The 13,853-nt window shown below is 37.3% G+C and overlaps 2 pseudogenes; both read left to right on the top strand.

Annotated features, from left to right (window-relative positions):
* The first annotated feature begins 470 nt into the window (after nucleotides 1-470).
* LOC145539594 (securin pseudogene) lies at nucleotides 471-4,421 on the top strand (annotated as a pseudogene).
* An 8,058-nt stretch (nucleotides 4,422-12,479) lies between these two features.
* On the top strand, nucleotides 12,480-13,160 carry LOC145539593 (zinc finger CCHC domain-containing protein 17 pseudogene; annotated as a pseudogene).
* Nucleotides 13,161-13,853: the final 693 nt, after the last annotated feature.

Raw genomic sequence — 13,853 nt, 5'->3', positions numbered from 1 at the left:
GCTTGTCTCAAGGAAAAGCCGAAATCCCATAATTGTCTACCAGGGCCCACAGGCCAAGCCCCACACTTACTCGACTTGCGCAGCTCTAGCCATCGCACAGGCTTCCTCAGAGGAGGAGGCCAGTCCTGAGGAGCGGGAGCCAGCTCTCGCCTTCCCATCCTCAGCTCTGTCCTCACCGCAGGGACCCCGTGTGGACCTCAGGCCTACCTCCAACCCCTCCAGTCTCTTTCCTCCAGAGCTGCCCGGTCTCGCTCACCTCAACAGCAGCACCAGGTGGGCAGGGAAGGAGGCTCCACAGGTCCTGCAAGTGGAGGCGGGAACTCAGGGGGCCCCCAGGTACCCGGATGGAGGTCAAAGGTGATGGGGCCCCGGGACTGGCACCTGTGCTTCTCCTGGCTCGGGCCCATCCAGGGAGGGAGGCGAGAGCGGAGGCTGGCTAGCAACCATGGAGGGCAGAGCCCCCAGGCCCCATGCAGCCTCTCCGCAGAGCTCTCGTGCTCTGGTCATCCCTTCCACACTGGGTCAGTGTCCTTGCTTACGTTGTCTGTCGCCTCCTGTCCCGCTGCCCACCGTATTTGCTTCAGTTTGCCTGTGGTTCAATTCCTTACTGCCTTGAGGTGTTACCTAAATCACCTGTTCTAGAAGATGCATCATCTGACCAGGATATTTCATTATACAACCCTTATCCCCACCTTTGCGATCCATGACACTTGATTTACTTTTTTCTTTGTTCAACGCACTACTCACTTTCTAAGGTAGGTATTTTTACTTTTTTGTTTTCCTTAGCACTCTGCTAGAAGTCAACTTCCTCAGGGCAAGAAAAAAATATTCTTTTAGTCATACCGGCTTCAGCTTTTTAGGTCACAGCAAGGACTTTGTCTTCCTACTTCAGATCTGGCACTTTTCTTCATGCTCACAGTCACTATCTAGATCCAAGCAAACATCCTTCTCTTGAGTTGCCACCATAACCTTCAGCTGTATACTATTCAGAGTATCTCCCTTACATGCATTTAGAGGGTTTTCTAAAACTCAAACGTGACTTTGTTACTCCCCTGTCTCATTTAATGTTTACTCATTGCGTTTAGGATTATGTAGTACTTGAGTGAGAAAGCTCATTCGACATAGAATGATGAAGTATCCTTACAGACAGCTCATCTTGGAGATCAGAGAATTATTCCCATTACAATGAGACTTCTGAATGTGGCCTTAGGGAGAGGGAGTGGGTGTGACTTATTGAGAGCAACGTGCCTAACTTTATGTGTCACCCTAGATTCAGCCCTTCAGATGAACCTCTCTAGAAGTCATGCTTTCCCAGTTTAGACACATGATAGGCAGTCAGTAGGATTCTCTCAGGATTTCTGCTTTGCCAATAGTTTAAAAATACTGAGGAAACTGGAAGTTTATAGGCATGAAAGGAAGACTGTGAGGATTAGGGGAGAAGTGAAACAAGGCAGTATGAGAGCAATTGTTTAGAGAGATTTATAACATTCCTTGGTGTTTAGCAGAGAATGTATCTTCTGATGGCAGGAGGGGAGATGATGAGGTTTGTATTGATCAGTAGCCTGATCTCCAGGTGCTGAGGTCAGGGATTTGAGACCATGTAAAATCCCTGACACATAAAAAGATAAAACTAGACGATATCTCAGTAAAATCTTAATATATTACTTAGTAAAATCTTAGTGTATACTTAGTAATATCTTTATAGCTCTTTCATTCTAGGTTAATTCTGTGAATGTTTATCTAATTTAAAACACCTCTATCACAAGATGGAATATGACTAAGTGTTGTATCATTATGTAAATAATTTCATAGTCTTGTTAATTTGATAGATGAATTTCTATCAAAACATGGATCATATCTGTCTTATTTTTTATTCCTGGTTCCTAGAGCAGTGCTTGGGAGCACACTTTTTTGAATAAATGAATCACATTTTTTAGCCTTATATTGTTTTTGTTTCATATAATAGTGCCATTATATGCACAAAAGTTTATGAAAATGTTTACTTGAATGATAATATTGCAATATTATTGTTTATAACATCCTGTGAAAAACAGCTTATGAAGGACACTTTGAAAGATGGTTGTTTGTGGTGGATTATCTTGAAGTTGAATAGTATATTTTCAAGGATACAAAAAGATTTTACAGTTTAAGTTTAATACTAAATTTTGGAACTTAAGTCATTAATTACCTACTTATTGAGGACTTAAATTTTACAGGATGTGGAGTCAAAACAAAGTCCCTATCAATACATTCACACACACACACACACACATTACCCCCTGCATACTTATATGCCTACTGTACATACCCACATACCTATATGATTATTTTATCTACTCACATATACCTGTATACCTATTATATATACACAAATACATACCTACTATTTATATTGTACATATGTATATATTTTCTGAGACTTAAGAGAGTATCAAAATTAAAACTGATGACTAAAACCATTGTGAAAGAGAAAGTAAATTTATAATTTTAATAAAAAAATAAGCATGATAAAAAAGTCTGTAATATCATGAAATGACATTGTCTAAGAAATGATAGCTTTATTATGTAAGTTTCTTCAGAATTATGTCTTAGATATGTGGAAGCATTCATACTGGAGTATGTGCTCAATTTTTAATTTGTACTTTGTCATAATTTTAATTGAATCTCCCGAGATTTTTTTGTTATCTCTGAAAGATTCACCTTGCTAAAATGATTATTCAACTTTAAAAGTCTTCTGTTTTCAAAATGTTTTGAAAGAAAAACCATGTTAACAAATTATTTAGCCTATTTTAAAAAATGGCACTGTGTAAATGTACTAGACCTTCTTTGTGCTTCCTGGAAACCTCTCTTTATGAGATACATTGACTCTTTCAGGCAATCAAGGTGCTCTTTAGTAAATGGCTTCACAGAGCATCAATTTCCACAAAAACAAGTGCTTGATGTTCTTCTTTGTCAGCCATTCTCAAAAGTGTTTGTCTTTTAAAGGCAAGAACAAATTGAATAAATGAAATATTTATCTTTCCCTTGCAAAGTTTAACAGACTTATATACCAAGAGTATTTGTATTCTAAATCTTGGGTTTTACTTAATGTATATGCCTCATAAGAGCATGTGTTTTCATTCACGTGCAGAAAAGCTGACCCTGAAATTGTGTGTGCTATCTTATAATTTTTATGGATGGTTATCATAGGATTTTTGTACTGGACAAAGATCAGTTTAAAACAAGTAGAGGTAAATGCAATTACAATACAGCTTGTTATTAAGTGATATCTATTTTATGTCAAATCTTGTCCTCCAAAATATTTAAAGTACATACCTGTAAAAACTGGATCAACTGTTCACCTGAAGAGAAAGCAATCATATTATATATGGATTAATAAATCCAAGAAGGAAGAAAGTGTGAAGTAGAATGAAAAGTCAGGAATCAAGGAGAGAGAGGAAATTCAACAATGATAGGCAGGAAGCAGAATATTATGTAAAACAGATAAAGAATAAAAAAATTTCAACAAAATGATGTATTGTTACTCCTTAGTTTCTTTTCCCCAGTTTCAAAAACATTAATATTTGTGATCACATTAAAATTCTACATCACTCTTCTTACATATATATTAATAAGACCCCTTCTCTCCTTATTTCTTCCTTACCACCAGTTTTGCCAGCTAGGGAATACTCTTAGAAAACTACTTCTGTGTGTGGATAGATGGAGAGAAGGAAGAGAGAGAAGGAGGAATAGTATATATATATATATATATATATATATACTTATGCATATATATATGTACCAGGCACCCATGTGTCTCCTAAGAACGGCTGAACCTGGGGTCTGCGCCTTCAGTCAAAGCTTTAAATGGAAGATCTCAGGTTTCAACACACATGTTGACAAAAATGCTTGATGCCCCACAAGCTTTACCAAAAACTGCCAGAAAGGCTTTGGGAACTATCAACAGAGCTACAGAAAAATCAGTTAAGACTAATGGACTGCTCAAACAGAAACAGACAACTTTCTCTACCAAAAAGATGGCTGAGAAGACTGTTAAAGCAAAAAATTCTGTTCCTGCCTCAGATGACACCTACCCAGAAATAGAAAAATTCTTTCCCTTCAATCCATTAGATTTTGAGAGTTTTGACCTGCCTGAGGAGCACCAGATCACATACTTCCCCTTGAATGGAGTGCCTCTCATGATCCTTGATGAGGAGAGGGAGCTTGAGGAGCTGTTTCACGTGGGCCCCCCTTCGCCTCTGAAGATGCCTCTTCCGCTGTGGGAGTCTAATCTGCTGCAGTCTCCCTCAAGCATTCTGTCAACTCTGGATGTTGAATTGCCACCTGTTTGCTATGACTTAGATATTTAAATTTCTTAGCACTTTATAGTTTGGGTATGTATTAATAGTTTGTATTAATAAAGCAATTCTTTGTTTAACAGACTCTTCCTAAAAAAAAAAAAAAAAAGACTTATTAGGCTTCCCTGGTAGGAATATATATATTTTTTTGTGAAAGTTGCTCAGTCGTGTCCGACTCTGTTTGACCCTTATATACCCTATAGGGTATATAGTCCATGTATGTATATATACATATATGTATATATATACACATACACACACATACATAGTTTCCCTGGTGGCTCAGACAGTAAAGAATTTGTCTGCAATGCAGGAGGCCCAGGTTCAATCCCTGGGTCAGAAAGATCCCCTAGAAAAGGGAATAGCTAACCACTCCAGTATGCTTGACTGCAGAATTTCATGGACAGAGGAGCCTAGCAGGCTGCAGTCCATAGGGTTGCAAACAGTTAGACACAACTGAGTGACTGAGCACCACTAGCACCAGTGAAATTATAAAATCCTTTTTGGTTTGTGCTTATGTTTTGTTTCAAGATATTAAATTGCTTTTAAATTGCTTGAAGCTTTTTCTTTGTTTTTGAGCAAAGTACATAGCCTTATTGCCTTTATAACTAGGAAGGTGACATTGGAAGTGCCAATGCCTTATTTTTCTTTCCTTTCACTCCATTACCTTATGTAATGGACCAAAGTAGAAGATCTTTACCCTTTTATTGTATTTATTCTTTTTTGAATTCTTGATTAGGATGTCGTCAGTGCATACCCTGATATTTGGAATTCTGGAAAGCAGAACTCCGTAAAACTGTGGACATTTCACCGAGTAATAGAAACTAAAGCTGAAAGAATTTTGCTTGAAAAACTGAGTATTAAAGTAATTATTAAGCAGGACTGGGGAAACAAAAATCCTGTCTTCCAAATGTGCAAATTCTAGGAACCATGTCATAAAGTTGTTAAACATACAGATTTGATAGGTCCTAAAATCTATGTGTGGACTCTGAACAGGCATTTTTATGACCACACACATCTGGTGAATACTAAAACAGTATTAATGTTCGGTTAGAAGGAATGTTTGTCAAAGTCTTCACGTGAAAGGTTGTTTGCTAAATCACGAAAAGACACCGGGATTCTTGGCCTCCAGAGAAGAATTCAATCCAGGGCCAGAGACGAGGCTTGATTGCTCAGAGCTTTTGTGTAATAAAGTTTATTAAAGTATAAAAGGGATAGAGAAAGCTTCTGACATAGGCATCAGAAGGGGGCAGAAAGAGTACCCCTTGCTAGTGTTAGCAGTGGAGTTATATACTCTAAAATAACAGGATTAGCCAGGATTAATCCAGAGACTGTCCTCAGGCAGGATATATTATTGTTATATAATCTTTGTAAAGACAGACCTACTCCCATAATTTACATTTTAAGATAACAGAATTAGAATCCAGAGAGTTTAATCCAGAGACTGTTCTCAGGCAGGATACATTATTGTTATACAATCCTTGTAAAGACAGACCTACTCCCATAATTTACATTTTAAGATAACAGAATTAGCCAGAAAGTTTAATCCAGAGACGGTCCTCAGGCAGGATACATTATTGTTATATAATCCTAAGGAAGGTAGAGAGAAAAGAAAAAAAAAGTTTGTCCTTTCTTCCTCCTTGAGAATTCCAGACCCCTCCCTCCTTGGGGACCCCTAGGCTTCTTATCAACCTGCCTAGGAAAGGACTCTCTCACATGACTGAATCTGAAAGGAGTTCATGACCCTGGCTACCATATATGAGTGAGTCTCAGATTCTTATTCACAGTATTTCTACAATCTCTATAAACTTTTTAAATGTAGCTTTTTAAGAGGAAACTTACATGTGATAAAATGTCCCCATTTTAAGTGAACATTTGAATGAGTTTTGTCTATGCAGTTTCAGTGATGAAATACTTGGTACGTATTAATGTTGTGAGGAAATATCTTTTACTCTTTGCCAATTGAAATTAATTTTCCTATTGATTTTTCTTAAACCTCAATAGCAGAAAGCCTCAGAGAATGGCTTGGGACATCTGCTTTTATCAACTATCTTCTGATAGTTTGGCTATTGTGATAGTATGAATGTCTTCAGATCTGATTGCTTAAGTCTCTCTATAAGCAAATTAATTTTCATGATACTCTTACACGGCCTTCTTTAAGTCTTCATTTGAAGTTCCATACTTGAAGACATTATCCTGGAAGGCATAACATCTAATAACTACATTTGAGTTTTCTCTATTAAAAAAAAAACAACGACAGTCCCAACAGTTTTGACAAAGGAAGTAAACAATGCTGTGGAAAGCATCTTTATAAGTCATAACCACAATGCTTTTTATCTTACTTTTAGGCATGTTTGATGAAACCACAGAATGTCATGTATATTGCTTTGTTATTTCTGTAAATTATGTAACTCCTACACTTTACAGTTAATTTAGGATATTTTGCTGCTGCTGCTGCTGCTAAGTCGCTTCAGTTGTGTCCGATTCTGTGTGACCCCATAGACGGCAGCCCACCAGGCTCCTTCGTCCCTGGGATTCTCCAGGCATTGAATATTGGAGTGAGTTGCCATTTCCTTCTCCAGTGCATGAAAGTGAAAAGTGAAAGTGGAGTCACTCAGTTGTGTCTGACTCTTCGCAAGCCCATGGGCTGCAGCCTACCAGGCTCCTCCGTCTGTGGGGTTTCCCAGGCAAGAGTACTGGAGTGGGGTGCCATTGCCTTTTCCAAAAGACATATTTATTCTAGAAGTTGTGGACTGAATATGTGATAGAGGGTAAATACTATGAAGCATCATAAAAGTCAGATCTTTACCCAGCAAGCCTATACAAAGTCAAAACACACTGCTAACAACCGTTTAATTTATGGCTTTATTTCATTTATATTTGCATAAAAATGAAAGTAAATTTGACAATGTCCTTGATTCAATAAGTACATATTCTTGATCTGTGTTTTATCATTAATTATTGCATAGGTTCAGTGATTAAGAATATGTTCTAACTCAGTGACGAAGAACACTCAAAGATCTTGACATGTTTTTTTCAAATACTTGTTTCTAAATTCCGGGTAGAGCTTGGAAGTAAGGAATGTATTATGATTATTTACTTGGTCCTTAAACAAGCGTCTATTAACCACCTTGTAGTGCTGTTTATTTCACTTCATAGTCTTTTACTTAAAACATCTTTTACCTGAATGGAAAGAATTTCTTCTGTAGTTCACTATAGTGTACTATCTGGGCTTCCCTGGTGGCTCAGTTGGTAAAGAATTTGCCTGCAATGCAGGGAGACCCAGGTTCAGCCCCTGGGTGGGGAAGATCTCCTAGAGAAGAAAATGGCAACTCATTCCAGTATACTTGCCTGGAAAATCCCATGGACAGAGGAGCCTGTAGGGCTATAGTCCATGGGGTTGCAAAGAGTCAGACATGCAGAACAGCTAACGAATTGAAAAAAAGAAAAATAGTGTACTAAGACTTTTTTCTACTCTTATCTTTAATAATACTATTTAATTATGTTTTTCTGTGTATCAATTAGGCTTTCAAACTTTTATTTTATTTTAGCAATTATGGGCATATGGTACTGTCATCTACTCCCTTTAGTTTCCTCTCTTTATTCAAATGAGTTTCCATAATTTGACATTGATTTTTTGACTGACGTTTATGTATGTGAAAATATATCTTTTAGATAGTAAGGATGAAGTGTAACTCATCCTGATAAAATAAATTTACTAGTTGAATGTGATGGTAGTGGGAAAAATGTCATAACCAAAGGAAACACTTAAACAACAAAACTATTTGATAGCCTTAAATTTGACTTTGGCATTGGATACATTTCACATTGATGCTCTAAATATGAGTTCTTCAAGATAACTGTTTGTGTTAATTAGTGTACAGTTTCTTAGCCAGATTGACTGTGAGTTGTCAGTGTTCTACAGCCAGAATCATGTTTATTATATAGCATTTGTTGTACTGTTTTAATTTGAGAAAAGCAAATATTAAAATTATTTCAAATATTCCAAAACAAGTTGAATTTAAAGAATGTGTAGAAAAGGACATATGCTATTAACCAAAGCTAAAATATATTCAAGTTATTAATACCAATTTCCAGTGTGTGCTGTGCCATTTATGTTTCGTTATCCTGAAGCTTACCTCCAAATCCTTCTCTCTCACAAAAATCCAATACAAAAATAAATCCTGCATATTTTAATTTTCAAATTATTTTTCTAAATAATATTTCTTCTCAAAGAGATAGAAAATATGTCATAAAAATTAATGATATGATGTTTCAACTTTTCACTGCTTTAAAGGCAGTTAAATGTTAATAAGAAACTCTGAAGTCAATATATTGTGAATCCCCAAAGTATGTAAGAATCTTCTTAGTTATACAATTATAACTGTAATATTCATGATAATCTAGAGCAATTTAAGAAAATTTATGTGTGTCCTTATCTTTTTATATTGCTATCAAGGAAATTTTGTTTGAAAATATGCTCTACAATGTTGTGAATTTGTTGTTGTTTAGTCGCTAAGTTGTGTTTGTCTCTCTTATGAGCCCATGGACTGTAGCCCACTAGACTCCTCTATTATGGGATTTTCCAGGCAGCAATACTGGAGTGGGTTGCCATTTCCCCCTCCAGGGGATTGTCCCGACCCAGGAATTGAGCCTGGGTTTCCTGCTTAGCAGGCAGATTCTTTACCAGTGAGCCACCTGAGTAGCCAATGTTGTGAATAGGTTAAAATTAATCAGAAAACAGATGTAGACTTTTCTGTCTGTCACTATCTTACATCTCTGAACAAATCATTTACATTTTCTGAGGCTCATTGTTTTTATTGCCACCACTAGGAGATAGATATTATCCTCGGTATTGGTTGTGAAAATTAAGTGTAAATGGCTTAAGTGACTTTTCAAGGACCCCAAACCAAGAAATAACAAAGCAAACCCTTAGACTTAGGTTTGTAGCCTCAAAACCCCTGACTTGACTTATTAGGACACACTGACTTTTATGACAATAAGTTTTTTAAATCTTTGCTTTTATACTTGAGGTAAGGGGAGACAAAGAGGTTTGAGTACTTACCCAAGATTATATGGTCAGGAAACGTCAAAGCTGAGACTTGTATACAGAGCTACTAATTCTGATTCTAGTTCTTTCTTCTGGACCAAGCAGCCTTCCAAAATGAATGCCTCATGAAGTTCAGCCAGAGTAAAAAGGAAAAGACTCTAGAAATAATACCTGGTGTGTGCATATGGGTGGGTGTGTATAGTGCATATATGTACCATATATAACATAAATATAAATATATATGATTTTCAGTAGAATGTTTTTTGTTTTCAGATTGTAATATATGTTCATGCTGCATATTATGCACACTATTTTGCTTCTTGCTTTTTTCCCTCTTATAAATCCTGACATATGAGTTCAATTTTGGAGAAAAGTTGAGGTAAAAATGCAACATACGATTTTTCTCCAGGTGACTACCCTCTTTTTCTAACACTGTTTATGGAATAATCTTTTATTTCTCCATAGATTTGAAGCAAATATTAAGGTCCAGAATTTTTTAACAGCATTTTATAAATTGTTTAAAGAGCTATCTGCCCTCTGTTAACCAAATTACTAAGCACATATCAGAGAGATACTGTAATAATTTCTAAGCATTTGAGTTACCTTAGAAGCAGTAATGTACTGATTTGACCATATTCAGTTGTTGAGTTAAATGTTTATTTTAGTGCAATTTCCATAAGCAAGATTTAGGTAATGATTCAGGATAAAGAGAAAGGGTAGTCAGCAAAGGGAAGAGCTGTCTATGAAAAATCTTGAATGCTACAATTTTGAATGTCACAGTGGTACACTTTTGGTCATTTCTTTGGAAGAATTAATCATTAAAGTAAATATTATAGCTTCTATTTGGTATCCATTGCAAATAAATGGAGAAACAATGGAAAGAGTGACAGACTTTATTTTCTTGGGCTCCAAAATCACTGCAGATGGTGACTGCAGCCATGAAATTAAAAAACGCTTGCTCCTTGGAAGAAAAGCTATGACCTAGACAGGATATTAAAAAGCAAAGATCTTACTTTGCCAACAAAGGTCTGTTTAGTCAAAGCTATGGTTTTTCCAGTAGTCATGCATGTATGGATGTGAGAGTTGGACTATAAAGAAATCTGAGCACTAAAGAATTGATGCTTATGAACTGTGGTGTTGAAGAAGACTCTTGACAGTCCCTTGGATTGCAAGAAGATCCAACCAGTCTGTCCTAAAGGAAATCAGTCCTGGAAGGACTGATGCTGAAGCTGAAACTCCAATACTTGGGCCACCTGATGCAAAGAACTGACTCATTTGAAAAGACTCTGATCCTGGGAAAGATGAAGGCAGGAGGAAAAGGGGATGACAGAGGATGAGATGGTTGGATGGCATCACCAACTTGATAGACATGAGTTTGAGCAAGCTCCAGGAGTTGATGATGGACAGGGAAGCCTGGCATGCTGCAGTCCATGGGGTCCCCAAGAGTCAGACAGGACTGAGCGACTGAACTGAACTGATTTGGTATCACAGACTTATCTATATATGGATTATTTCAGAATTTCTGGAGATGGTTAAGGAGTCTTAGATACACTTAAGATTGTACAGAGACCCCTGGACATGTAACAATTTTTATCTTTTATGTGCATTTTTCAATATCTACTTAATTCAAAAAATTTTGCCCCCTTTCCACATTTCCAGTCTCCATGGTTAAGAGAAAAACAAAGTATCTTTGGCCAAGTGCCTCATTGGAAACTAGACACTGCTGCAAGACGTGATTCCTGCATGTACACTCTCACTATCAAGTTTATATATTTATAAATAAAAATGATCTGATGAACTCTGGGACTTCACCCTGGTGATTCAGATAGTGCTGAGGAGATTATTCATGACTATAGTGGGCATGAAATTGTTATTTACTGGTTAAAATATATGATAGGCTAAACTCCAGATATTTATGCTTTCATGCAAAGAACATGGCCTTTGGAGATAGAAATCTCTAGCTCTTTCACTGACTGTGTCATTGAACCTTGCCTTCCACACCTGTAACTCTAGAGCAGTGTTCATTTTTCAGGGGGAGGGGGAAAATAAAATAATGAGATAAGGGTAACACAGTGCTTTATACCAGGGCTTAGTATATATGAACTCCCTTCGTTTTCTCTTCTTTACTGGAAATTATTTTTATTCCATAATGCCAGCTGTTTTACCTTACTTCAACAATTTGCTCCAATAACTCTTCTGGATGTTATTATAATATTAAAGTGTTTTATCTTTGAAGTCGTTGTTTGTGGGAACTAGTTTTTAAATATAAATTCCTTTTTCCTTAAGATCAAGGTAACTAGAAAACAACCTGAAATATTCAAAATATTTCAAGTAATGAATTTTATTTCAATCAATAAATTATTTTTTATAGAAAGCAACCTAGATTTACATAACATTGTACATTTTCAGTTATTAAATGATTTTTATGATCATATTTTTCTGTTTTGAATGCTATTTTTTCTATATTACATGACTTTTAGTCATTTTCCTTTGCAGATTTATCTTCTTTTGGTGGTTTTTCTTAAAATTCTTTTTCTGTTAGTGGCTTTGAAAGAGAAATGTAGGCTCATGACATTTCAAAAGCAATTCACTTGGGCTTGTTGGTATTAACTTGAGTGTTGATGTTGTTGCAAGAGTAGGACAGATATTCTTCAAACAAATAGCATGTACTCCCTCCTTTTGTTGCACAAAGTGACCAACAGAGTACTCAAAATATAATCTAATCTGATTTAATTGCAAACTCTTTATAAATTTAGATATTAACTACTACAACAAAACATATATAAAATGGGATTATTTAAATTTATACCTTCCTACATCCAGCTTTATTTTTTGTTTCTTTTCTTTCATTTGTTTGTGTCCTACAGCTGACCTTGAAAGCAAGAAAATTATGATTTAAGGAAGTAAATACAATATTTTGGGGTAATGGGTTTCCATTCTTGATTTCTGGAATTATACTTTAGGGACGAGAGGTAGTTCTGTGTGATTAAAAATCTGTCATTGATGCTGTAAGGGGAAGACCAGAGGCTGACACCGAAACACTTCGATTAGCTTTAGCAGAAGAGAAATGGAGGAGCCATAGAACATTAATGATGAATTCAGGAAGATCCGAGACCATGGAGAATTTGTCTGCTCTCTACACTATTTTCCAAGGAGATGTTGCTAAGTCACAGACTATGGAGCCTTTATCAAAATTCTAGGCTGCCAGAAGCAAGGTCTGATTTGAACTCACATGTCATCCTATCGCGTGGATAAGCCCTCTGAGATAGTAGATGTTTGAGACAAAGTGTGGGTGAAGCTTATTGTCCGAGAGACAAAAAATGATAGGATAAAATTATCCTTCTCCATGAAGGTTGTCAACTAAGGGACTGGGATGGACCTTGATCCCAACAACGTTATCATTGAGCAAGAAGAGAGGTGGAGGTGGTCCTTCCAGGATTACACTGGGCAGAAGATCACCCGTGAGGCTGTCCTGAACACTACCTGCAAGAAGTATGGCTGTAAAGGCCACTTTGCAAAGGATTGTTTCATGCAACAAGGTGGGACCAAGTACTATCCTATGAGGAAGAGGAGAAGGAAAAGACAAAGTCAGCAGAGTTTGAAAAGCCTGACCCCACGAGAAATTCTTCTAGAAAAAGAAAGGAGAAAAATAAATATAGAGATAGGAAGTCATCTGACTCTGACAGCTCAGACTCTGAGAGTGACACAGGCACACATCAAAGGACAGTAAGTCAGCAAAGAAGAAGACAAAGAAGAAGAAGCACAAGGAGTGAGAGTGGAGAGTAGAGGGGGTGGTTGAGAGAAGGAACCAGGAGCCTGTGGTTTGAAGCCCTGGCTCCTAGAAAGACTCAGTATTGAGAATATGGCCTCCTACCCTCTTATCTCCCATGGGAGATGGCATCCTTTGTGCCACAGGCAAGTTTAGGAGTTAGGTATCAAAAGCATATGCCTGAATGAGTTGTTTCCTTATCACTCTTGATCCCTTTGCAAGTGACCCCTGCAGCTCACCCATTCATTCACCCAATTTCATTCAACAAGAGGTCTTATTACCCTCTCCAGCTGCCACTTCCAGAGCCAGATTCTTGTACAGGAGTCTAGGCTAGAGCCACAGGAACTGCTGTAGGGGTGAGTCTGGCTATAGTTGAACAGAGTGATTGGCCCCTCCCTGTTGGCCTACCTACCCTGGCCTGATTGGTGGATGGTCTCTGCTACATCCAGCACAGGGGAAGAGGGAGACTGGAAGTATGAGGGAGAACATGGTAAGATGTGGTGCTCACTTCTTCCATCCCCCTAAGATGATTCTGCTATGTTAGAAGTGACAGCTGGTGGTCACAGCCAGGAAACCATTGTTTGCAGTGACTTAGCTTGTTTGTGACATTCCGTCAGACCACTGAACCAGACATCTCAAGACAAAATCATTGGTTTACTTTGTATTTACTTCAGTGTGAGTCAGCTGGTTCCATTTC

Source organism: Giraffa tippelskirchi, chromosome 2, assembly GCF_054371585.1.
Source record: "Giraffa tippelskirchi isolate mGirTip1 chromosome 2, T2T-mGirTip1v1.2.pri, whole genome shotgun sequence".
Taxonomy (NCBI): domain Eukaryota; kingdom Metazoa; phylum Chordata; class Mammalia; order Artiodactyla; family Giraffidae; genus Giraffa; species Giraffa tippelskirchi.
The sequence above is the reverse complement of the archived record's forward strand: the minus strand, read 5'-3'. Positions and strand labels throughout refer to the sequence as shown.